Raw genomic sequence first — 26,763 nt, 5'->3', positions numbered from 1 at the left:
TTAAATAAATGTGTATTACATCCCACAGCATTCAATAAAATGGTATACAAATAATAGGAAGTACTAAATAGTTTTTGCAGAAAGTTTGTTTCTCCAAGCTCTTGTCTCCTATTTAGTCTGACAAATGCCCATATAAAACCTGTAATTTTGCCTCTATCATCTAAATCTCATTTTGTCTGTTGGTAGGGGAACACGGAGAATTCATAATAATGAAGAGCACTTATTGCCTGAAAAAAATGAAGCGAAAGACAGGCATAAATTGAAATATCATACTCTTTCTCTTCCCTTTTTTGATCTGTGTTTGATCCACATCATCTTATATCTTCCTCCCATTTTCATATCTTATTCAATTTTGGTATGGATTTCAGTTATGTCTTCATTGACACCAGTTTTGAATAGAATAGTATCAAAGGCAAATTCCTGTAGTTTACATTCTTTAATGTAGAGTTTTGCTTGTTAGCACTAATACTTTAATCAACACTCTTTTTTTCGTTCAGTCATTTACCCTATTATAATTTCATATCTTTGTTCTATTCTAAATCTCTCCATTTTTCTCCACCAGAATATCAGGAAGCATCTTTATTAAATACTCTTTTTGCAGGGGCAATGCACCACATCCATCATGCTTGCCTTATACTTTAGTATAGGGGGGAAGCCAAGATGGAGGAGTAGAAAGATGAACGTATGCTAGCTCCGAACCCACTGCCCATAAAATATCCGTAAAAAAAAGAACTCCTGGCGAATTCTGGAGCAGCAGAAGCCACAGAACAACGGAGCAGAGGAGATTTCTGCTCTAGAGAGCCTGAAAACCTCTTGCAAAAGGTCCCTGGCGCCCAAGACCCAGAGCAGAGCCCAACCCTGCCTCGGTGGAGCGGTGCTGAAAGGAGCGGATCCAAGCAGGCTTCAGGGACGGAATCTCCAGCGGCCGTGCAGGTCATCCCACCCACAGGTGGCAAGGGTCGGTGAGAGGGTCTCTTTGGCGAGTCGAGAGGGGAGTAGAGTGCCCCCACAACTCATGCCCTCTCTGGAGGCAGCAGCAGAGGCAGGAGCATACCAGGGCTCCCAGAGCAGGCAGGAGATCTGATCCATTGTTGAAGGTCTCTGCATAAAACCCCTGAGGGAACTGAGCCCTGTGAGGTGGCCCTGCCCCAACATGAGCACCTGAACCTAATCTCACACTGAATAGCAGCCCTGCCCCCGGCCAAAGCCCTGAGGCTGGGAAGCAGCATTTGAATCTCAGATCCCAAGCGCTGGCTGGGAGGACCTGGAGGCGAAGTGGGTGTGAAGAGAATATTCAAAAGTCAAGTCACTGGCTGGGAAAATGCCTAGAAAAGGGAAAAAATCCAAGACTATAGAAGGTTACTTTCTTGGTGAACAGGCATTTCCTCTCTTCCTTTCTGATGAGGAAGAACAATGCTTACCATCAGGGAAAGACACAGAAATCAAGGCTTCTGTATCCCAGCCTACCCAATGGGCTCAGGCCATGGAAGAGCTCAAAAAGGATTTTGAAAATCAAGTTAGAGAAGTGAAGGAAAAACTGGGAAGAGAAATGAGTGACATGCAAGTAAAGCATGAAAAACAAGTAAACACCCTGCTAAAAGAGACCCCCCCAAAAAAAATGCTGAAGAAAATATACTTTAGTATAGTATCCTTGTCAAAAAAGAAAGAAAATATGAAAAGTTGTTAGTCCGGCACAATATGTCTGGCATTAACAAATTCATTCTAGCTCTTACTGATCGACACATCCTCATGTAAGTGCTCATTATGGGCCATCACTTTCAAAATCAATATTATAATTTAATCAGAAAAAGACTTTAAGTTTATTGACCTATACTTTAAAGTATTTACCATGTCTGCCAATAAGTTTGTGTATGAAAAGATCAGGACAAAGTTTGAGGACCTTCAATGAACTATAAACTCAATCTGACTCCACATTTTGTTATGTCTGAAAAAAAAATTAAGCAATATTTCAGAGAGTCCTATGCTCTGACTGTTTTAGAGAACTACCAGATAGGAAAACTACTTTTAAAAATTAATGCAACCACTTTCTCTGTAACTTGCATTCGTGTAACATTTCCTAGAGTATTCATAAGTTGAGCCACACAACTAGTACATGTCAAAGGTAGGACAATAACTCAGGTCTTTCTAGCTCTTAGGACATCTCTGTGGCCACTTTGTCATCTTAAATGTTTATTTGTAAAATGAGTAATGTCAAAATTATATCGCTTTGTACATGTGGACAAAGTGGAGGAAAAAATGCATATATCTAAGTAAGTTCCATATGTATTCCCAACTTCCCATTGTTTTTATAAAGGTAAGTGAGAGATAAAGCAGCTGAGCTAAGGTCAAGTGTGACATATTATATGTTAGACCCTTGACTAACTTCTCATTGCCACAGACAACTCCCTGACTACAAGTTGCAGAGAAGATGCTGATATTCATTGGTCAAATCTTAATTATCACAGAGGAAATTACAGTTTTAATCATACCTAAAAATCTACAGTAAACTATTCAAACTTTGAAATTTGATTAATTTATATAATGGAGTGTTGTATCAAGGATCATTCATAATTATACATATTAAAAAATGTGTGATCCCTAAAATGTTAATGATTTACCATTTCTTTTTGTTATTTATACGGTTACTGATTGTAACTGTCAAAATGTAGTAATCACTAACAGTATTTACTGTATTACTTTAGGTGTTGTATTCATATTCTGTCTTACCATCTAGCAGTTAATAATACAAGATTGAATCGGCCAAATCGCTATAACCACCTTTTACTGCTTATGGAGAATCAAAATGCTCTTGATCCTATTTTCCACCACTTCTCCTAATATCATTTTCATATATTCACATGCATATGTGATGTCATTGACTTAGATCCAAAGATACAAGTTGTCAAAGATGCATTTTTATCAATTCTATTATTATTGCCCATATCTTTCCATATATTAATCACAAGGATTTCATTTCATGCCTCCCTTTCCTTTTCCTGACATTATGATGATACCATTAGAGCACTTGGGTTGTCTGTTTGCCATTAAGAGATGACCACATGATGAGTCTATCTTCTTTTCCTATTGTGAATTTCTCTGATTACATGGTTTAAATAGATAAAACAATTTGTTACAGTGCAATCTTTGTCTAGGATTGTTGCTCATCTTCAAAATTCTTCTTTGAGTTATATGTTGCAGCCTACTAAAAGTCCTCATGGGTCTTTCAAATGCCTTCTCTGTGACATTCATTTTCAAAATCTTTGGGGATTGCTGCTATGTTCAGAGCTTATTATGGGACACTAATGTGTAGATAAGTTATTTTAAGCCAAGTTTGCTTAGCATCTTGGTCCTCATATAGTTGGCTTTTGTTGCAGCAGATAGCTTCATAATCGGCAAGTATACAAATGAAACACAAACCAGCATTAAAGAGGATTAAGTATCATTGTTCTGAGGAATAAAGGAAGGTATTCAATCAATTCTTTGGGGTTTCTTTAACTTTATTGTTCTTTTTCTCATTTTGAGGGAGATTGCTTAAGATTGATTCTGTTTCCTTAATAAAAGCAGATGATTATTTATCAGTTATTGAATAAAGTATTATAGATATAAAATGGTGAATTAATTAAACAGATGAAAGGATATAGAAAAGAAAGAAGCAAAAGAAGTCTTTGAATTGAAAGTTCCACATAGGGTAACTTGGGTATCTGTCTCCTTTTGTGTTAAATGAGCTTCATATTTTCCACATTTTTAGGGATGTGTCATACAGGGAACACATGGTAGCCCTAAAATCCTTGTGTCATGAAAATTTTCATGTAATCACTTTTGAGAATAGGGGACTGAAGAAGGAGTCATTAAAAAATGTTACTAACAAGAACCAAATTTTGCCCAGGTCGCTAATTATTTTCCAGTTAAATCGTTGGGCTGATCCAGGTATTTTGTTTATATCATCCCTCCTCTTTCTAGCCTTTTCTTCCAAACAAAGGCAAGCTACCTGCTTTTCTCCTTTTTTTTTTGCCAATGCGGAATGTTCATACTGCTTGTTTTAAATCCAGATATCATTCGAATAAACTTATTAAAGATGAGTTTTAATTTTAAGATGTAAGTAGTCAAATAAAAGACCTCTTGCTTCTCATATGCTTTTTTAAAAAATTTCTATGAAGCCTCGAAAAAATGGACTGAAGAAATTAATGCAATATGTTTGTCTTATATACCTTTGGCTACTGAATCATTTATTTTAAAATGACTACCTGGAAAAAAAAAGAGAATATTTTCAAAACTTAAACAATGGATTTTCAGGAAACAAGAGAGTTAAGTACTTTAGTACATATAAAGTATATTTAATCCATTTCCTCTCTAGGCTTAAATAGCATATCATATTACAAGAATTCAGATATCACCTACTTTGTCTTTAATTCATTTTTTTAGAATAAATTTTAAGTGCACAAATGCAACCCAAAATCAACAAAAAAATAACTTTTCTTTGTTCTGTCTCCAAAAAGCATTTTAGTTATTTAGAATAGGCAAACAAGAAGAAATCCTCTGAGTTCTAGGCTTCACAAAAAGATTTTTAAAATTATATACATAGGTATGATGTACAAGTATACATTAGAATAGTCACAGTAGAATCAAGCTGAGGGTTAAAAATGCTAAAAGACCATAAAAGTGAAAAGAAAATAAAGTGTACAATAGGCCCAGATAAGAAGGTTGAAATGGACAGCAAATACTGAGTTATAATTCAATTTCGGAATAGACTAAAAGGATTATTTTGAAATAGGTGAAATCTATAAAGGATACTTACTGTAATATTTATTAGATGTCAGCTTCCTGATAAAGCAGTAGCACAGACCTGAAATATTTAATTTCAGTGACACAGCTCTCACTCTTATGTCCTTTAAATGGTTGTGTATAGCTGCACTTCACCTTACTATGCATTTCTAAAGTGGTGCTGCTGTACCTATAAAAAGAGTTAGCTTTCTACATACTCTTCTTATATGGCTACATTTGTTATCCGCTGTTCCAATGATGTGTAAAAAAAATATATACACTGCTGAGGATCTCACAGATAACACTGAGATGTAAGACATTTCATAATCATGAAACTTACACCATAATTGTTTTGCAGCATTTTTATGGTAGGCAGTGTAGTGTCCTCCATCCAGGCTGCCATAGTGATTTGAAACTGAAAACAGATTGTGTTTCTTCAAATTATAACTCAAACTTTTCTAATGGAAAATCTACAAAAGTTTGTAGTTTTTCCTTCCATCTTCCATCATAGGAAAAAAGTTTCAGATTTAGTAGAAGAACATGTGGTAACTTCCAGATTTCAATTCTTTTCATTGAATCCCTTCAAGTTTTGCAGTGGCTACAGTAAAATCTGTTGCTATCTGTGAGTGATTAATCTTTCGAAAATAATCTAATGCAATCCTGTAATGTACATTTCCTGGTGGGGTAGTGATAAAGACAAATGCATAAAACTTCAAATGTCCTAGGCTTTTATGATAGGTGAGGCATTGCACTGTGGATTTGAACTGACTATATGAAAAAGTACAGCAATAACTGACTCATTGAGGTGCTTGGGATTCTGCCAGGCAGGTTCAACCACTTTGAAGTCATTACAAAGATCATTATTTTCCTCTTTATGCTTTCTTCAGTTAACAGCTTTATTCAAATCTTCAGAGAAGATTAGCAAAAGAAGCAACTCTTGTGAGTTTTGCTGACTGTATCCTGAAAACTGGTCATTGATGTTCCCACATGTTATTTTTAAAATTCTTTTCACTGATATACCAATAGTGACACATCCACAAAGCCTTCATGATTATTCCAAACTCCTCAGCCACTTTCATTTTATGCCGCAATAAATTTGACTTATTAATATCATTCTGATATGTTTCTGTTGAAATAACCAGTCAAATTAGGAGCATTTCAGATATTGTAGTAGTGAATTTATATAACAAGAGTTTATTAAATTACAGAAATCAGTGAGAACTGGTCCTGATCCTCCAAACACAGGACTGAGATTACAAAAGTGAGAGTCAGAGAGCCTTGAGATTTCAGGTTTGGGTTAGCATATTGGCTTGTTTTCCTGATTGACTACTGGAGTTACTATGGGCTTCTTCTTTCCTTCTTCCTGGGTGGTATGGGTTATATCTTGGAGGGATGGGAGCACTTCAGTTTGGAAGGTTCCCTGTCCTGCTCAGCAGGAATCTGTGGCTTGGCTTTAGGAGTTGGAGGAATAGAAGTAGGAGAAAATGAAGGAGTCATTTCCATTGAATACATATTGTATCACCAAAGCAATATTCACAGCACTGACAGCGATTATAAATATGCTGGCATAGTTCTGAATCTCAAAGTATTAGAGACTCTCTATTTATAATACAGAAGGAAAACATTTTTTTCATACACCTTAAAGTCAAATCCCCAAATCAGAAAGCCAAATCTGTCATAGTACCCAAGAAGTCAATATACATTATAACTGCAGGGGAAAAAATCATTCCCAAGCGTTCCCCTCCCTGCTGGGGCCTTCCTACAAACACTCAGGAGCCCAACTGTATGCTTGCCTGTGTCCTCTCCTCCCTCTGCTCTAACTGCTCTCACCAACTTCCTCCCAGTTTTGCACCACCCTTCCTGCTTCACCCATTCAGCAAACTCCTTCCACAACATGTGACTTAGGCTTCCATGTGATTTTAGCAGGTCACATGGACTTATTAATTAATCAGAAAGATCTACCCATTTCAATTGCCATTACATTCAGCCCCAAGATCTTTCGTATTCATTACATAGGTAAGTGAGGCAACTGATATCAACAGAACTGTGACAGGGATACAGAAAAAAAGAATCTAAAATAATATTTTAGGCAAGTGGTGTCAACAAAACTTTACAACGATATAACAGGGATCACACAGAATAAGTACATAAAACAATATCTTAGGGTGGAGCTTGAGCACAAGCACCCCATCATTCCCCCCTCGGAGAACTGGGGCCTAAAATCTTGGGGTAAGGGCAAAAGTCTCTTCTTCTATAGCTAATTCCTAGTGAAATTGGACGTAGATCCCTCCCTTCTCCAAGAGATCCCATTCTAGAGGTCAGTTCTTTAGCTGACATCCAGAATTTGTTCGATGTCAGGTCCAGGGGTGACACATTATAGTTTTGGACAGGGTGTGATATCCAATTTAAGTGATCAGGCATCTGCAGGTAGAGTGTACTAAACCTTCAGGAAACAATCTACTAATCAAGTTTAACGGACAAAACGTCAAAAATAAACAAGGAGACAATAACCAGAAGCAGGGTAGGTAAAGTCAACCATGCTTCTGGTGTCCATGCACCCACTATCATAGCCTCATTCACGGTAGACTATGTGGCTTAGACGTACATATTGATAATCATCTTCTCCTGCATAAACAACAGTTACAGTATTATCTTTCCAATGCCCTAGAATTTCTGCAGTCTTCGTTCCATTTATGCATACTTAAGCTACCAATGTATTCTTTCAGTAGAACCCAATCCTTGAGTTCCTCTGTTAGGTATTTCAGAAGCAGGGTCAGTTGGCACAATGGCTATTATTTCACAAGGAATAATAATCACTTGAACATTCTATCATTTTTACAAAACTGTATGATTTCTTCAAATCAATATTGCAATGTCACAATAATTTCTCTTTAATAATTATAATCTGTCACTCCAGCCAATACATGCATTCCTTGAGTTGCTACTCTAGATTTAGGCAGTATTTGTCTAAAACTATTTTTAGGGATTCCCATGCATGTTCTCCAAGAGATTTTTTTTAAATTTCTCTTCTATCCAACCACGAGTCCTCTAAATAATGCAAATTTTAACTTCCTCAACAAAATGTCTCTGGGTGATGCTAAGACATGTGACCTCACCATCCAGTACTCAATGTTTGAGACCTTATGTGTTTGTTGTTTTCCAATGTGTAGATTTAGTGTCATTATTCTGGCTAGAATAATGGTCCTCTAAATGATCTATTATTAAAATTCATACTATTCAATCATAAGCATACTTTCTGTATGAATATGAACCTTTTCTTCCTGTGTTAAAGTGTCTACTACTGGGGCATATACTGACTTTATGGAATGATCAAGGACACCTTTCACATTTTGTGGAGGCTGATGATCAAAGTCCATCTTTTCAGATTTTAGTGCATGATCATCAGGCAATTTGGTTGATGACTTTTTACTGTGATCAATCTGAACAACATTTTTTCACCATACATGTTGAGTTAGGTACAGATGAACTATCAGATTTAGAAGCAGTACCAATTGGTCCAACTACAGTTGGAATACTAAGTGATCCCATTATCTATTGATTATTTGCCAATTCTACATTTTCATTAACAGTTACGGACAAAGGTTGCATCTGGCCTGAAGGCTGAACAGAGACTGACTCTTACAGTGAAGGATCCAAAGAGATTTTCACCTCTTCAGTCTTGCCATGGGCAAGTGGATTTGCCTTAGCATTTGTTCTAAATTGGGGATAGCAAAGGAACCAGTTTCATAATCTACTTCTAAAATTAACAGTTCACTCTTTAGGATAGTTTTATATCATCACTTGAAAAGCGTATCTTTCAGACTCTGCCAAGTTCTACCCTGCTGTAAATATTTGGCAGAACCAAACCAGTCAAGAAGTACAACATATTCAATGCATTCCTACTTCTTCCATGCATCATTAGAATTATCTGGGAGTTTTGCTTCAGTTGATTAGCAATGACTCATGGATTTATGTCTTCTTCAGGAACACTTAGAGAATTAATAATACAGGAATCTTGACAATCTTGCATAGTTCAAGGATTCATTATAATGAAATTGATGTTTTTTGTCTGTTATCATTATGAACAATTCATTAACTATGACTGCACCTTTCTTAGATTTCTCATTCTTTTCCTCCTTTTCATCATTAATCTTTTTGGTTTTATCTTTGCAGTCTAACACATGTTCTAAAGAGTCTCAGTCAAGACTCTCCCATATTCTTCTCTTGCTTCCTTCTTGTGCTGCAGCAGCTGTTTCTTTCTTGTGTTATTTCCTTAAAGTTTTTTTCTTTTTTATCCCCAACTTTAGCTTCCACATATCTTCCAGACTTGGCTGGAGAATAACTTGAGATTAGCAGTGTTTCCCAGTCAGAGAATCAGAAGTTGAGGTTTAGGAAATTAAGGGTTCTTGGGACTCCAAAATGTTGATATATCAGGCCTTCTTTGACCCAGGCCTTCTTTCAGTCAAAGAAAAAAAAGCAATGTTTATTAACGATCCACAATGTTGGGGTGACTTTTAAGAAACCTCACCATTTGTGATGCCTGTTTTGACAAGCGGACTGGATAGGATCTGACCTAGATTGTGTCTGAGCCTAATTCAATTTCCATTGAACAGATTCACTATTTGCAAAATAATGTATTATATTCAAGGCATATAAGAAAGATTTCAGAAAGTGGGGATGTAAAAGGAATGTATTTCACTTACAGTGAATTACATGAAAACATGGACACCCGAGAGTGTGCTATCAGATCTGAGAAATCCTACTAGTTCAGTTGAATGGAATGTTAAATGTTTGGAGTGGAGTTGTATTAGGAGAAATATATTAACCCCTATCCCTACACAAGATAGAATATTTTTCCCCTTGAAAATAGTGTTATTATCCTGGAGAATTTGTCAGGCTATTGTTAAGAATTTCTGGTCACCTAAATACAAAATAATCATGAATGTCTACATGTCCTTGTCTTCTGGAAAATCAGATGTAAATTATCATATATAAAAGGGATAATGATACCTACCTTCTTTGTGAGATTCATATAATATAATACATTTAAAATACTTTTGATTTTAAAGCAAAATCATAAAATGTAGGTATCATTATTGTTATTTCATTTATTGTCTGGCCCAAGAATTGGTTCATTCAATCATCCATGCCATTAATGGAAGAGATGTTGTGTACATCATTCCCCTTCCCATATTTGCCTTTTGGAATTGTTCCTATGCTTCACGTTCTATCTCAGTTACTAATTGCTCTATAAACCCTTCCTATGGCTTTTCAGCCAATATTAATCACTTTTCTTTAGGATTGTCAAAGAAATATCTCAACACCTCTCCAATGAACTCATGCTTTGATTTGTATTGAAATCAATTACATAGAGATTTTATCTATCCTTCTTGCTTAAGAGACTTCAGAGTAACTAAAATGTTTCCTTTATCTTTGTCTTTGTGCTCAGTGACAAAGATATTCAATAAATATTTGTATTAAATTGGGGGGAAGCAAAAGAAAGTGAACAGACTTGTTCCAACACAAATTCAAATGTGATTAAATCTCTGTCCAAAAAACTGCAATCATTGTTAATAGGATTTAGTGCCATAGGGACCAGCGTTCTAAGAGCCCATCTTTTAGTTTAATTGAAAGATCCTATGGAGGTATAAACTCTTAAAGTCTATATTCCAATCAAATACATTTAAAATAATTCTTATTTATTTACATAAATTGATATTTAAGACAAGAAAAAGAAATTTGAATTCTTACCCCTTATTTTCCTTGAACAAAAGATTATGGATTGGGAAAGGGTAGAGGAAATTATCTAGTAGAACTTATCTAGGGTGCTAAGAAATTCTAGTGGAATAAATACTGAATTTAGTCAGACATTACCATTTTGTCTCTGGGGAGATCAAGACAAGTTCATTTACCTCTCTGGGCTTCATTTTCTTAATTAGCTCATCTCTGAGGCTGCTTGCAGGTAAAAGGCTTTTGAAAAATCTGTACAATAGCAGACTATGATATAATTGAATTCTTAAGAAGACAAAACTCATAAAAGACTAGTTGCAACTTGCCAAAACTCAATGTACAGATTTAAAAAAGAAATTTTTATTAATGTCTTTTACATACTCAGAGTTTTCTTCAATATTTCTCTCTGTCTTCCATACAACAAATAGGATTTTTGCAGACAAAAAGAAAAAGTAGAAAAACACACATATCCAATCAATACACTGGAAAGAAGTTGAAACACAGGGAATATACAATAACTGTGGACCTCCCACCTTTAAGAAAAGGTGGGTTAGGAAGTGGTTTGCAGAAGGTAATAGACAGAAAACCTGTACTAGTGAGGGACTTCTGAAAGCTAGATAAATTTAACCATAAAATAAATAATAAAACAGCCAGATGAAGGAAGAGAATTTTAGAAAATTTAGACATAACAGGCCTCTGGAGAAAATCAAATAGGAATGCAAAGACATATTTTGCTCTCAACTATACATGGAACTTTTACAAAATTTTGGCATGTATATTGGCATGAAACACTCATATACACATGCAGAAAAGTAGAAATACTAAATGTCCCTTTTTTCAGATCTACTTCAAATAAAACTGTGGAAGCATAGATTAAAATTAATAGGAAACTAAATGAACAAATACTAAAAAGTAAATAGACCAAAGAATAAATCATAGAAACAGTTAATAATTTCATTAAACACAATGATAACAAAGAGACAACATTCTCAAATTTGAGAGATGCCATCAAAGTAGTACCTAGGTGAAAAATTCTATTTCTAAATGCAGGAATCTGGCAAACACCTAAAAATACTAGAAAAAGAACAAAAAAAAAACCTACCAAATTGCAAATTCTGAAAACTCAAATGAAAGATTAAAAAAATTAAAAGTAGAAAAAACTGAGCTAATACAGAAAACTAGAAGCTTATTCTACGAAAAAATGTTAACTAGACAAAACATTAAGTTGATTTAAAAAAGAAGAAAACCAAATTACCTCTCTCAAAAGTAAAAAGTGTGAATATACCAAAAGTAAAGAAGAAAATGAATCAATTATACTGAGGAATTTTGCCTAATCACATCACAGCAAAACTGACATTCCAAATAAAATCGATGAATGCTTAGAAAAATATATACTACCGGGGGTCAGAGCCAAGATGGCGGAGTGAAAGCAATGACTCACCTAAGCTCCTGGACAAACTCCTCTGGATATCTCTGAAAGGAGAATCTGAATAAATTTTGGAGGTGTGGAATCCAGTGGGTGACAGACTTTGACAGATTTGGAGCCCAGGTTAGACTGGAAGGTCCACGGGAAGGATTAGCTCCACGGGGCTAAGCCCCCAGCGCACAGCGCAGCATGGTCAGCGCAGCAGGGCAGAAGGGAAGCCCGAGAGTGGCGGGCAAAACCAGCGGAGCAGGAGACAAACCAAACCGAGCCAGTGAGAGCCGCTGAGCGCCAGATATCAGCGCAGCAGCCCTTGAAACCTTCAGCCTGAAGACTAAACTTTGGTAAGTCACCTACTTGAACTTCCGGGAGCAAGGATGGCGGAGTGATCAGTAAATGCTCTCTCCTCACCGCTGATGACCGTGAAAGAACCAAAAAATATTTCTCCAGATAAATACTGGATCAGCGGGAATAGCAGAAGGGGGCAAATAGTCTCATAACACCAGAGGCTAGAAAAATAGCAAAGGGGGATTCTTCCTACTGTGGCGGAGGCGATCTGGAAGGACAGACGACCCAGGGCAGAGAAAATGCGCACTGAGACCCAGGCAAGCCTCAGCGCCAGGAGACGAGCCCCAGCAGGGGCGGGAACACACATTAGCATCTAGGAGTGCCCCAGCCCTTCAGGGGAAAAGGGAAGACAATAGGGAAGCTGGGATCACAATCCCCTGACCTTACCTTTGCCTCAGGTCAGCTGAGGAGATCTCCTGAGACCAGACCACCCCTCCCACACACCTAACAAGCTAACCCCAGGGTTGATCTGGGAAACAAACAAACAAAAAAAAAACCTGCTTTTAGCCTCGACACACATCAGCTCAACACAAAGATCTGTACCATCTGACTGAAAGAACCACAAGCTACAACACTCAGCCAACATCATGAATCAGAAAAAGCAGACGAAAAGTGAAAAAACCATAGAATCTTTCTATGGGGATAAGAACCAAAACACAAGCACCAAAGAGGTCAGAGCTGAGACTGTACTTCCATCTGAAACCTCAGAAGGGACTATGAATTTCTCGCAAGCTCAACTAGATTACCTGGTACAGCTGAGGAAGGAAATAAAAGAAAAACTGACCAATGATTTTAAAATTATAAAAAAAGAATTCACTGATGAGAACATCACTCTGAAAAGGAAAATTGAACAAATGGAAAAGGAAGTTCAAAAATTAACTGGAGAGAATAATTCCCCAAAAGGAAGAATTATTAAAATGGAAAAGGAAACCCAAAACCTAATTGGGAAAATTGATCAAATGGAAAAGGAAACACAAAACCTAACTGGGAAAATTGGTCGAATGGAAAAAGAAGTACAAAAATTAAATGGAAAAAATAGCTCCTTAAAGGAAAAAATTGGTCAGATGGAAAAGGAGATGCAAAAGTTAACTGAAGAAAACAATATGATGAAGATTAGAATTGGGCAAGTAGAAACTAATGACTCAGTGAAGCAACAAGAATCAGTCAAACAAAATCTAAAGAATGAAAAGATAGAAGAAAATGTAAAATATTTAATTGGAAAAACAACTGACCTGGAAAATAGATCCAGGAGAGAAAATTTAAGAATTATTGGCCTGCCAGAAACCCATGATGAAGAAAAGAGTCTGGACAATATCTTCCAGGAAATCATCAAGGAAAACTGCCCAGAAGTACTAGACCCAGAGGGCAAAATAGTCATCGAAAGAATCCACCGTTCCCCTCCCGAAAGGGATCCCAAACTCAAAACCCCAAGAAATATAGTTGCCAAATTCCAGAGCTATCAAGTGAAGGAGAAAATACTACAAGCAGCCAGAAAGAAACAATTCAAATATCAAGGACATACAGTCAGGATCACACAGGACCTTGCAGCTTCTACATTAAAAGATCGAAAGAATTGGAACCCAATATTCTGTAAGGCAAAGGAGTTGGGACTTCAACCAAGGATCAACTACCCAGCAAAGTTCAGCATAACATTTCAGGCAAGGAGAAAGTCATTCAACGAAATAAGGGGTTTCCAGAGCTTCCTGACCAAAACACCAGAACTCAATAGACAATTTGATCTTCAAATGCAGGTCTCCAGAGAATCATAAAAAGGTAAACAGAGGGGAAAAAACAAAAACAAAAGCTTGCTACTCAATTAGGGCAAACTGTTTACCTCCCTATAAGGGAAGATGATACCTGTTAATCTTGAGAACTGTGCAGCTATTATGATAAAAGGGATATATGTAGAGGGAACGGGTATAAAGTAAATGATGTCATGTAAAAAATATGATTTAAGTATGAGAAGGGAATGTAATAGGAGGTGTGGAAAGGGGGAAGCAGAAAATGGCAAATTATATCACAGGAAGAAGTACAAAACTATAGTAGAGGGAAGGAGGGGAGGGAGATGAGCCTTGTTTGAGAGGTACTCTCATCTGATTTGTTTAAAGGAGGGAACAATAATCTTAAGTAGATAATCCTAACTAGCTCTATAGGTAGTAGGAGGGGAAGGGGGAAGAAAGGGCAGGGTGGCTAGAAGGGAGGAAAGAAGCAATAAGAGTAAAGGGGAGTAAAAGGGAGGGGGGCTAAAAGAAGGAGGGGAAGGCTGCAGGAGGAGGGGGAGAAAAGTGAATACTATTGAGGAGGGGAAGGGAGACGGGAGAGCTAAAAGCACAAATGGTGGGAAAGAGGTTGGAGGGAAATACACAGATTTGTAATCATAACTGTAAATGTGAATGGAATGAACTCTCCCATAAAACGGAGACGGATAGCAGAGTGGATTAAAAGCCATAATCCAACAATATGCTGCTTACAAGAAACACATTTGAAACGGGGGGATACACATAGGATAAAGGTCAAAGGATGGAGCAGAATATATTGTGTTTCAGCTCATGTAAGGAAGGCAGGAGTAGCAATCCTAATCTCAGACAAAGCAAAAGTACAAATAGATCTAATCAAAAGGAATAAGGATGGAAACTATATCCTGCTAAAAGGCACCGTAGGCAATGAAGCAATATCATTACTAAACATGTATGCTCCAAGCGGTATAGCATTCAAATTCTTAGAGGAGATGTTGGGGGAGTTGAAGGAAGAAATTGATAGCAAAACTATACTAGTGGGGGACCTCAACCTCCCCCTCTCTGAACTCGATAAATCCAACCTCAAAATAAACAAGAAAGAGGTTAAGGAGGTAAATAATACTCTGAATAAGGTAGATATGATAGATATTTGGAGAAAATTAAAGGGGAATATAAAGGAATATACCTTTTTCTCAGCGGTACATGGAACATTTACAAAAATTGACCATGTACTAGGACATAAAAATCTCACAATCCAGTGCAGAAAGGTAGAGATAATCAATGCATCCTTTTCAGATCATAATGCATTAAAAATTACATGTAATAAAAGGCCATGGAAAGAGAAACCAAAAATCAATTGGAAACTAAATAATCTAATTCTAAAGAAGTGTTGGGTTAAAGAAGAAATCATAGAAGCAATCAACAATTTCATTCAAGAGAATGACAATAGTGAGACAACATACCAAATCTTATGGAATACTGCAAAAGCAGTTATTAAGGGAAGTTTTATATCTTTGAATGCTTACATAAATAAAATAGAGAAAGAGGAGATTAATGACTTAGGCTTGCAGTTGAAAAAGCTAGAACAAAAACAAATTGAAAATCCCCAAGTAAATACCAAATTAGAAATACTGAAAACCAAAGGAGACATTAATAAAAATGAAATTAAGAAAATTATTGAATTAATATATAAAACGAATAGTTGGTTTTATGAAAAATCTAATAAAATTGATAAACCTTTGGTCAATCTGATTAAAAAAAAGAAAGAAGAAAATCAAATTACTAATATTCAAAAGAAAAGGGGTGAACTCACCTCCAATGAGGTGGAAATTAAAACAATAATTAGAAACTACTTTGCCCAACTTTATGCCCACAAATTCGATAATCTAAACGAGATGGATGAATATTTTAAAAAATACAAATTGCCCAGATTAACAGAAGAGGAAGTTGAATACTTAAACCACCCCATCTCAGAAAAAGAAATTGAACAAGCCATCAATGAACTCCCTAGGAAAAAATCTCCAGGGCCAGATGGATTCACAAGTGAATTCTATCAAACATTTAAAGAACAGTTAATTCCAATACTATATAGAGTATTTTTGAAAATTGGGGAAGAAGGAGTCCTCCCAAATTCTTTCTACGATACAAATATGGTTTTGATACCCAAACCAGGAAGAGACAAAACAGAGAAAGAAAATTATAGACCAATTTCCCTGATGAATATAGATGCAAAAATTTTAAATAAGATTTTAGCAAAACGAATACAGCATCTTATCACGAGATTAATAAATTATGATCACGTAGGATTCATACCAGGATTACAGGACGGGTTCAATATTAGCAAAACTATTAGCATTATCCATCACATCAACAAAAAAAGCTAACAAAAACCACATGATTATCTCAATAGATGCAGAAAAAGCTTTTGACAAAATACAACACCCATTCCTCCTAAAAACACTGGAGAACGTAGGAATAAAGGGAACTTTCCATAAAATAATAAGCAGTATCTATCTAAAACCTTCAGCAAGCATTATATGCAATGGGGATAAGCTAGATGCATTCCCAATAAGATCGGGGTGAAACAAGGTTGTCCATTATCACCACTATTATTCAGTATGGTACTAGAAATGTTAGCTGTAGCAATTAGACAAGATAAAGATATTCAAGGAATAAGAATAGCCAAAGAAGAAACTAAGTTATCACTCTTTGCAGATGATATGATGATTTACCTAGAGAATCCCAGAGATTCAAGTAAAAAATTACTTGAATTAATAAACAACTTTGGCAAAGTTGCAGGGTACAAAATAAACCCACACAAATCTTCTGCGTTCCTATATATTAGCAACAAAGTCCAACAGCAAGAGATAGAAAGAGAAATCCCATTTAAAGCTAGGGTAGAGAGTATAAAATACTTAGGAGTCTACCTGCCAAAACAAACCCAGGGATTATATGAACACAATTACAAGACACTTTTTGCACAAATAAAGTCAGATTTAAGTAAGTGGAAAAATATTAGTTACTCATGGGTAGGCCAGGCTAATATAATAAAAATGACAATTCTTCCTAAATTAATATACTTATTTAGTGCCATACCAATTAAACTATCAGACAATTATTTTCTAGAGTTGGATTAAATAATATCAAAATTCATTTGGAAAAACAAAAGGTCCAGAATATCAAAGGGACTAATGAAAAGAAATGCTTGGGAAGGTGGCCTAGCGCTACCAGACCTCAAACTGTACTATAAAGCAGCAATTATCAAAACCACTTGGTATGGGCTAAGAAACAGAGAGGTAGACAAGTGGAATAGACTTGGCACTCAAGATGCAATAGGTAAGGAATATAGCAACCTTCTGTTTGATAAACCCAAGGACCCCAGCTTCTGGGATAAGAACTCGTTGTTTGACAAAAATTGCTGGGAAAACTGGATAACAGTGTGGCAGAAATTAGGCATAGACCCATACCTGACACTGTACACAAAAATAAAGTCCAAATGGGTACATGATTTAGGTATAAAGATTGATACCATGAATAAACTGGAGAAGCAAGGAATAGTGTATTTATCAGATCTATGGAGAAGGGAAGAATTCTTTAGTAAAGGAGAGATAGAAAGCATTATGAAATGCAAAATGGATAACTTTGATTACATTAAAATGAGAAGTTTTTGCACAACCAAACCCAATGCAACCAAAATCCGGAGGGATGTAGTAAATTGGCAAAGAATTTTTATGGCTAAGCTCGGGGATAAAGGCCTCATTTCTAGACTATATAGAGAACTGACTCATATGTATAATCATACAAGTCATTCCCCAATTGATAAATGGTCAAAGGATATGAACAGGCAATTTTCAGAAGAAGAAATTAAAGCTATCTATAATCATATGAAAAAATGCTCTAAATCACTATTGATTAGAGAGATGCAAATCAAAACAGCTATGAGGTAGCACATCACACCTATAAGATTGGCAAACATGACAGAACAAGAAAATGATAAATGCTGGAGAGAATGTGGGGGAGTTGGAACACTAATTCATTGTTGGTGGAGCTGCGAGCACATCTAACCATTCTGGAGAGCAATTTGGAACTATGCCCAAAGGGCTACAAAAATGTGCATACCCTTTGACCCACCAATATCGCTACTAGGACTATATCCCCAAGAGATCATAAAAATGGGAAAGGGTCCCACATGTACAAAAATATTTATAGCAGCACTCTATGTAGTTGCCAAAAACTGGAAGTCAAGGGGATGTCCATCAATTGGGGAATGGCTGAATAAATTATGGTATATGAATGTAATGGAGTACTATTGTGCCATAAGAAATGATGAACAAGAAGACTTCGGAGAGGCCTGAAAGGACTTATATGACCTGATGCTAAGTGAAAGGAGCAGAACCAGGAGAACTCTGTGCACAGCAACGACCACAGTGTGTGAGAGTTTTTTCTGGTAGACTTGGAATTTTGTAATAACGCAAAAACTTCTTATAAAAAAAAAATCCCAAAGGTGGTTCTCAAGGCAAAATGCCTCCCACACTCAGAGAAAGAAATATGGAAGTCATTCACAAAATGTAGCAGATCATGTTTGTGTATGTGTATGTGTTTGTGTATCATGTTTTGATTTGTTATATGATTTCTTTCATTTATTTTAGTCTGACTACATAACATGACTATAGTGAAAATATACTCAATAGGAAAGTATATGTAGAATCTATACAGAATTGTATGCAGTCGTGGGGAGGGAGGGGGTTAGTGGGGGATAGGTGTGGGGGGGATAAAATCTCAATTCTATGGCAGTGATTGTTAAACATTAAAAAATAAAATAAAAAAGTAAAAATATATACTACCCAGATTAATACCAGGACTAAAACACTTAACTAACTCTGTACTAGAAAAATAAATTAAATAAGGCATCATTAACCTTTCTAAGAAAGAAAGCCCCTGCACCTTATAGATTTGTAAGTGAATTCTCCCAAATATTTGTGGAAAAATTAACCTCAATATTGTATAATTTATTTGAAAAAAATGGTGAAAATAAGCCCTACCATATTGCTTTTATGACACAAAATTCGTATGTGAAACACAGGTTAGGAAGAGGGAAAAACAGAGAAGGAAAAGTATAGGTTAATTTCTTTAAAGAATATCAATGTAAAAATAAAGACGCAGAAAAAGTCTTTGGAAAATTTATGCCCATTAAAACACTATAAATCATAGGAACTAACGGAGCCTTTCTTAAAAGGATAGTATCTAACACCAAGAGCAAGCATTATCTGTAATAGGATAAATTTGAATTCTTTCCAATAAGATCAGAGATGAAACAAGGATGTCCATTGCCACCATTATTATTCAATATTGCTCTAGAAATATTAGATATAGAAATAAGAGAAGAAAAATAAATTGAAAGAATTAGAATAAGCAATGCAGAAACAAAGGTACCACTCTTTGCAACATATATAGTATGATGACATACTTAAAAAATTCTATAGAATTCACTAAAATATATTTTAAACAATCAACCTTACCAAAATGGCAGGATATAAAATAAAACCAAATAAATCATTAGCATTTTTATGCACTACCAACAAGACCCAACAGGAAGAGATAGAGAAATTTGATTTAAAATAACAACAGACAGCATAAAGTATTAGGGACTATACTTGCCAAGAAAAACACAGAGATAGTGGATGGGGCCAAGAAGGTAGAGTAGAAGCAGAATTAGCCAAGTGGAAAAGCAGATTAAATAGCTCACTGAAGAAAGCATTTCTTTAAAAATTAGAACGGAAAAGATGGAAGCTAATGACTTTATGAGAAACCAAGAAATTACAAAGCAAAACCAAAAGAATGAAAAAGTTGAGGACAATGTGAAATATCTCATTGGAAAAACAACTGGCCTGGAAAAGAGGTCCAGGAGAGACAATTTAAAAATTATGTGGCTACCTGAAAGCCATGATGACAAAAAAGAACATAGACATCAACTTTCCTGAAATTATCAAAGTAAACTGCCCTGATATTCTAGAACTAGAGGGTAAAATAAATATTGAAAGAATCCACTGCTCACCTCCTGAAAGAGATCTGAAAAGAGAAACTCTTAGGAATATTGTAGTCAAATTCTAGAATTCTCAGGTAAAAGAGAAAATATTGCAAGCAGCTAGTAAGAAACAATTTGAGTATTGTGGATATACAATCAGGATGACACAAGGTCTAGAAGCTTCTACATTAAAGTATTGAAGGACTTGGTATATGATATTCCAGCAGTCAAAGGAACTAGGATTAAAACCAAGAATTACCTAGCCAGCAAAACTTTGTATAATATTTCAGGGGAAAATGGTCACTAAATGAAATAGAGGACTTTCAAGCATTTTTGATGGAAAGACCAGAACTGAATAGGGAATTTGACTTTCAGACACAAAAATCAACAGAAGCATGAAAAGGTAAACTGGAAAGAAAAATCAAAAAGGACTTATTAAATTTGAACTGTTTACATTCCTACATGGAAAGGTAATGTTTGTAACTCTTGAAACTTTTGTTAGTATTTGAATAGAAGGAGGGATTATACACAGATAGACAGAAGGCACAGGATGAGTTAAATAGGAAGGGATGATATCTAAAAAAACAAAATTAAGGGGTGAAAGAAGAATATATTAGGAGGAGAAAGGGAAAAATGGAATGGGGCAAATTCTCTCTCATTAAACAGGGAAGAAAAAGCTTTTTCAATGGAGGGGAAAATGGGGGAGATGAGAGGGAAAACGTGAAGCTTACTCTTATCATATTTGGGTTAAGGAAGGAATGACATGCACACTCAATTTGGTATGAAAATCTATCTTACACTACAGAAAATTAGGGGAGTAGAAGATAAGTAGTTTATAGAGGGGATGATAGAACTAGGGCAAATGGGAGGAAGGAGCAATTAGAAGTAAACACTTTTGGGAAGGGACAAGGTCAAAAGATAGAATAGAATAAATGGGGGACAGGATAGGACGAAGGGAAATATAGTCAGTCTTTCACAATATGACTGTTAAAGAAGTCTTTTATATAACTACACATGTATACCCTATATAGAATTGCTTATCTTCAAAGTAGGGTTGTGTGAGGAGGGAGAAAGGGAGAGAAGTTGGAACTCAGAGTTTGAGGACCAAATGTTGAGAATTGTTTTTGCATGCATCTGGGAAACAAGAAATATTGGTAATGGAGTATAGAACTCTATCTTGACCTACAAGATAGAGTTAAAACGGGGATAAGAGAAGTGAGGGGTGCGAGAAAAGGGAGGGCAGAGTTGGGGAAAGGGTAATCAGAATGCATGGTGTCTTGAGTTGGGAGGAGGGGAGAAATGGGGAGAAAATTTGGAACTCAAAATATTGTTTAAATGAATACTGAAAACTAAAATAAATATTTTTTATAAAAGAAATAATTGGGCAGTTACCAGAACATGTAAATATATTGATTTATACCTGCCTGTCATATGAGTTACTTTTAGGTATTTACCAGAGTGGAGAGACACAAAGTTCATGTCAAACCAGATAGATTATTTCATTATGTTGGTTCTTTCCCTTTGTGCAAAATACCTTAGGGCCAGAGATCATTTTTTTTGTGGTGACAATAGCATATGTCCTCCTTTCCATTACTTAAAATGGAATCAGTCTTTGTCAAAAAGGAATTTCTTGAAGCTAAGGAAAAATTAAATGAGAATACATATATGTGTCTTTGTAAACAAACACATATACATATATACAGCAGGCATACCTATAAAGATAGAAGAAAAATACGAAAAAAATGTTTTGTAAGACAGTAACAGCTACTTCAAAATGAGGAAACCTTGCTGTATGTAATCAACTAACTTACAAAGCCAAATAAATTTTTAAAAAAAGACTTTGAGGAAAATGGGCTTTCTTCCATCTTCAAATGATACTATACTTGGCTGCATTGTCTACAATTATCTTTATTTTTTCTAGTGGTGTGATGATAGAATAAAATAAATTAAAACTACTAAAAACCTATTTCTCTTTAAATAACTGAGGTCAACCCTCCTCTTGTCCCAGATTTTATCCTTTAATTTAATAGTTACAGGAGCACACAATTAAGAAAACCAGAACACAGAGACAGCTTTTGGGAGGAATATATGGAATGCCAGTCTGTGTTCTCCTCAGTTAACCAAGAAAGCCTCCTAAGCAAGAATTCTATGAAATACAGAACAAAACAAAAATAAGGTAGATATATTTGGTTTCTTGAATTTTACCATAACTACTGCTCCTTTTGTTAAGTAGAAGAATCCTCTTTTATTTAGACGTTAATTTAACTTCCTGGATCTACGTCTTATGTATTCAATTCCAGTTTAAAAACACTTTATATCTTGTGGTCAATCTAATCACCATTATTTTTTTCTAGTCAATGTCATAATGTAATTTGCTTGGACTTCACTTGCAGCCTTTTGTACTGTAGATCATTTGAATAGGCATTAGACGATTTCGTATTATTTTTAAATTCAATACTCAAACAGTATATCTCGACCTCACTTTGTTAGTGATTATAATTATAAAAACATAAGTTCTTTATTAAATGCTTTAAAAATCCTGTAAATGGGTTGCCTGAGTGTCAGAAGTCTAAGAGAAGGGACAGATAAATGATTATAGTCAGCAGTGATTGTTTTCGCCTTCTGACCACGTGCTAAGCAATCTTCTTTCCGAGCATGTGTAAAAGAAAGTACACCTGACAGTTATAGATATTATTCCTATTTCTACTACCATTGATGACATCATATAAGGTTACATAATTTATCTATCCATACTTCAGTTCTGTAACTATTAATATGTGTATTAAGCTCCATTATGAGAAATACTATTTATACAAAATTTTTTCCCCAAAGAACTCCAAGATATTTGGTTACAAATAGTCTGAAATGCTTAAGAGTCCAATATATTTGATTCTAAAAGGGGTGGTGGAGATAGTGCAGAGAAGATAATAAAGACTTGAGCAGAAGCTTGAAAAAAAGAAGAGAAGTACTTGCAGGATAAAGAGGCAGCCTGGTATAGAACACTGCATGGCAGGTCAGCGAGATCCTTGTCTGAATTCTGCCTCAGACACTCAATTTGTAACCAAGGGCAAGACTCTAAACCACTCTGGGCCTCTGTGCCCTCATCTATAAAATAAGATGTTTGGACTTGCTAATGTCCAAGTTCCTTTTCAGCTTTTTAACTATGATCTCAAAGGAATCAAGGAGTATAGAGAAGACTGTGAAGTAACATATTCTAGGAAACTCATGATGACTTTATTTCCAATCACAACAAAAATATGAATGATTGAAAAAAGTGAAGATTTGAATATTTGAGAAATTTACATGCATTCTTCTGCAATGAAGTTGAGATCATATTACAACTGGGATCCTACCTTACCCCCTAAACAAAACAAAACTAATACTCTGTGAGGATGGAGGATAGAGATGAGGAAGAAAACAATAGATTAGTTTTTAAATGATTGAAAAATATCATTTAAGTTACTATAGTAGTTGTGAAATAGAGATGGGGCCTAAACCTATTATTTCATTGATACAGGGCTCTCCTGAGTGAGGCATTCTATTTACCAATGCAAATTCTCTTCAATATATCATCTTAGAGAGTTGCCCAAAGAATTGAGAAGTTAGAGGACTTGCTCAGGATCTCACAATTAGAGTCAGAATCCTGGCTTCCCAGATGCCTGTCCATCCATTATGCCATGTTACTTCTCAGCTGAGAGATACAGGAAAAAACGCTGTTTTAGGAATCATGAAAGGTCACACCAAACTAAACTCCAATTGTAAAAAATATCCTTTAATGTACTAAATTCAAATTGAGTACTGCTTTGTTACTACTCCCTTCTAAAAGGAATTTGTGGACAGATAGGAGATGAGAAAGATATTTGGTACTATGGTCAAGGGAAGGAAGCTGTATGTGTGCACATTTTTTATTTTAGCCTTAAGATAGAGACTGACAGTTTGGGCAAAGAGCTGTCCAACTTTTGATGTCTTTCATTATATAGCATATTCTTAATGTTAATTGTAAGTAATACTATTTACTACAATTATTTTTTCTTTATTTATTATTATTTATTAAATATTATTTTACTATTTATGCATTATTTGTCATTTATTACTATTTATTAATTAATTTAATGCTAAGTTACTGTCTTTTAATATACAATGATCTCCAGTCTTTGTCAGTGAAGCATATATTTTGATTTCTTTTTCCCAAGACATTGTGCTGGACTTAAATCTAAGCTATTGCCTGTCTTTTGCCATGTAATACTCATAAAAACTCACTGATGAAACTTTCCTCCTCTTTAGTGCATATCCAAAGTTCCTTGGAACTCCCATTGTCTGAAGTATATCTTGGGATTGTTACAAATAAAAGAAGCAATTTTCTGTGTTAAATGAAGTCATTCTCTTCAAACAGCCAGGATATTTGCCAAAGAATACTGGATGCCAGTTATTTGTTGGCGATATGAAGGATAAATCACAGCTCTCTTGATAAAGCATAACGAAAAAGAGTAATCATGAATGAACAAATTTCAAGTAAATAAGAGGCAATAGGATTATATAGGATAGCATGTATAGTAACAATCATTAATAATGATGAAACATGTGCTGTTCTAACTTTTCCTCTTATCATGTTCTAGTACAAACTTTCATAAAACAAGAGAGAAAAAGCTCCTTGTCAACCTTAGCGTGATGGTCCCCTAGGTTAATGTTTCTCATCATCATGTTTTTACTGGTCATACACAGTATCATCATGTATCTCCTTGGTATTAATATTTCGTATTTCATTCTGGGGAATAAATCAATAGTCTATTGCAATTGACTAGAGTGCTTCACATTTTTACACTAATCCTTTCAGTTTGGCCAGGGTATTTACTTATAAATATGTCTTTGGCACATGGAATTCATCTTTTATTAGGTCACCAGAGTGATCCTGAGCGAAATTCCAGCATTATCAATGTTTCTTTAAAGAAAATGACATGTTTCTCATGTGAGAAGCACACTGACAGGATTTTAATATTGTTGTTGGATTCTGAACATTCAAATTATTCATTTTGTTGCTTTCAAGATATGCTTGGAGTAACAGAAAAGATAACTTCTTTTTTCTAAGGTTTATTTTAAAATAAATCTTTATCTGACTTTTTTAATGGCAATAAAACACTTTTAAGTAACAAGTCTTATCTCCTACATCCCCATCCAAGAGTGTTAATGTACAGAACAATAATATTTTTGGAGGATTAAAAAGGGAACTAGGAGTCCCTCAACACAAAATCTTGTTTTGGGTTTCCCACAATTCTTTATCATTCCCTTCACATAATCACTCTGAATTATCATATGATCATTCTTTTACCATGTCCTCACCAACACCCCATAGTCCCAGTGTTTATTTCCTGTTTCTTTTCACTCCCAGAAAATCTCAAACCTTGGAATTCTGGTGTCTTTTTTAGTTTACGTCATCTACTATGTCTCGATCTGTTTTTTTTTTTTCTATATCTGAAGAAAAGAAAAAAACAATCTTTCTCTTATTCCCTGAAAAGACAAAATCCTTTGTTTAAGTAATTTAAATGAATTTTTCTTCTGGATACAAAAATAACGTTTACAAGGGAATTAAAACAACAAATATGGGGGGAAATATGCACTCTACAGATTTTAGTTCTAATTCTGCATGGAAGTACATAGAAAATTTGGCCTCACTTATAAGTCTTACCTTTTCTGACTGGTTCATTAACTCTGTTCTTTCTTATTCCCCCTCCAACACTTAGCTATCTCATTCATCTCTAGAATGACCTATTCTAAAGCAGCCACTTAGTTTCTAGGCATTGGCCTTAATTTGGTAAAGTGCAGAAATTCTAGATCTTTTGGAGAATTCCCTTCTAATTTCCTTGCTTTGGATGTACCTAGACTTTAGAGGTACCCCTCTTTTGTTGACTTTCTTCGCTATGCATCCCTGATATGTCCTTCTCCTGGGTTTTCAAATTGTGAGGTCTAAAGGATTCTAATAAATTCTGTGCTTCTTGAGGATGGGCACTTTGAAAAAAGGGTTTGTACTCCCAGTATAGAACAAACCTTTTCCCATCCTGGGAGCTTTTTTGAATTTAAATTTGTTGAATTTTAGAAGGACCTTAGAAATCATGTGAGGAAATTGAGACCCAGAAATATTGTCTGTTTAAAGAGAGTCAGTAACAAAGATGGTTATTGTAATTTAATTATATTCCTCATTTTATACTCTTTATCCATTAACCTAGTGAAATCTTGTTCCATTTGGCAGGAATAATGTTCACCCAAAGGATGACCTCCCAAAGATTTATCTCTATGGAATTCTAACAATGCATTTCCAAGAACCTTTTTTACACTTGTGAGGATCGTGAACCCTGAGTTTGGTATTTTACTGTCTCCCTGTCCTCCAAGTTTTGCTCATTATTTGTAAGAGTTGATCCTAAACTTTTTGGTCAAATGGGATTCAATCTGGACTTGGCTGTAATTAAATCTCCTTTTCTCTGAAGCCCATATGTGATAGATATTATTTAATATCTGATATTGTATTACTTTTTCGTGAGATGTAAGGCTGCTTCTAGTTTAAGAGTGTCTTCTAAGACTTCATGTTCAGAGTTATGTGTTCTTGTGACAGTTCTACCAAATCCGGGTTTCTAGAACTCTGAATAGTATAACTCAGCTATAAGGTCAGGTAACAGACATATTTTCTGGTCAATGAACAATTAGTAACATAGAACTACACCTGTACATCATTTTGAGGGTAAGACAAA

General features: G+C 35.3%; 2 pseudogenes; both read right to left on the bottom strand.

Annotated features, from left to right (window-relative positions):
- Nucleotides 1-4,984: 4,984 nt before the first annotated feature.
- LOC140532181 (ubiquitin carboxyl-terminal hydrolase 8 pseudogene) lies at nt 4,985-6,273 on the bottom strand (annotated as a pseudogene).
- Nucleotides 6,274-7,994: 1,721 nt separating this feature from the next.
- Nucleotides 7,995-26,763, bottom strand: part of LOC140532180 (ubiquitin carboxyl-terminal hydrolase 8 pseudogene) — a 34,478-nt pseudogene continuing 15,709 nt past the window's right edge.

Source organism: Notamacropus eugenii, chromosome 3 (genome assembly GCF_028372415.1).
Source record: "Notamacropus eugenii isolate mMacEug1 chromosome 3, mMacEug1.pri_v2, whole genome shotgun sequence".
Lineage (NCBI taxonomy): Eukaryota > Metazoa > Chordata > Mammalia > Diprotodontia > Macropodidae > Notamacropus > Notamacropus eugenii.
The sequence above is the reverse complement of the archived record's forward strand: the minus strand, read 5'-3'. Positions and strand labels throughout refer to the sequence as shown.